The following is a 1,429-nucleotide window of genomic DNA, read 5'->3' as shown; positions in this document are numbered from 1 at the left end:
CGTAGGCACATTGCCGAACTACGATAAATCCTCGTCTTGTGTGTGAGTGCATTCTTTACCTTATTCTCTACTATTAATTATGTTTACTTTGTTGGTGATATTGTGTTGATCTTAGGTCGTTGCTTAGAGAGTTGTTGAATACTTTGTTGGTAGAAAGTTCAAACATTTAAGAGTTAAACTAGTTTGGTGATGATAACTTCCGCGTTAGACTCAACACATCCCTTGTCTTTTGAAAGAGAAATAAAAAAAAAATAGAATCTGATCGAGTAAATACTGAAAGATCCTGAAACCTTGTAATGTAAATTGGCCTATATAACAAGCACATACTGAAAACATCCTGAGGGATAGAACCACACAGTTCATTTATCTGTTCACATCACATCATAGGGTCTCAAAAATATAAAAAAAGTACACTTACAATCACTCAAACTCAAAGAATAAATCCTACGGCTACAAAATGAAAGTACACAAATTGTAACATGAGCAAACACCAGTACCATTGTTGCCAAGGACGGAGCCAGGATTCTAAGCTAGGGGGTGCGAGATTATGTGCCCACCCCACCCCAAAAAAAATATGCAAATTTTTATTTTTTTTTTGTCAGAAAGTTTAAATAATAAATATCAACAAAATTATACATTTATTTCAATTCACAAAACTAGAATGCGTTGACTACTAAGAATTATATTTAATATGGACTGATAAAGTTAACTACGTAAGTACTTAAGCCATTAATTTATACTACTATATCTATATATATCTACATAATCTAATCCACAAGTCTACAACAATTCAACAAATTGTTAAGTTTCTATAATGCTATAAATATATATAAATCTATTATCATGTGGAGAAAACTATAAAAGATTAACATTGAAAGTAAAAAATTACTTTGTTTTTGTTTTTTTTTAAGTGGAAATTTCATTGATAATTATAAGAGTTTTACAAATAATTAGGACAAGCGTGCAACAAGCTGTGCTGCAAGTCCTTTCTGAATTTGTTTTTGTTTTTTGTTTTTAGTTTTTAGTTTTTATTTTTGGGTTGAGGTCTAAAGAGTGAAAGAAAGGAGGGAGAGCTTAAGGGTTTGTTATGGGTGATTAGAATTATACAAACTGAGCGGTTGGGCTTTGGCTCTTTAGCTATTTGTTTTAGTCTCATTAACCCATTAAATATTCAAAAACACATTAGTCATTTTTTAATGGTTTTGGACTCAAAATAAATTATAAATGATAATTTTGTAAAGGCAAAAAGAGAAGTAAAAAAAAACATTGGTTTATTGCAATATTTTTTATTAGTATTTTTTTCATATTATTTTTTTTGTTGATTATATTCTCACTATAGTTGTGAAAATTTTAGGAGTGCGGTAGTGGAAGTTTGCTAAAATAATTGGGGGGTGCGAGTCTTTATAGTTTGAAGATTTTTCTAGACAAT

Source organism: Coptis chinensis, chromosome 2 (assembly GCF_015680905.1).
Source record: "Coptis chinensis isolate HL-2020 chromosome 2, ASM1568090v1, whole genome shotgun sequence".
Lineage (NCBI taxonomy): Eukaryota > Viridiplantae > Streptophyta > Magnoliopsida > Ranunculales > Ranunculaceae > Coptis > Coptis chinensis.
This window is presented reverse-complemented; position numbering follows the sequence as displayed.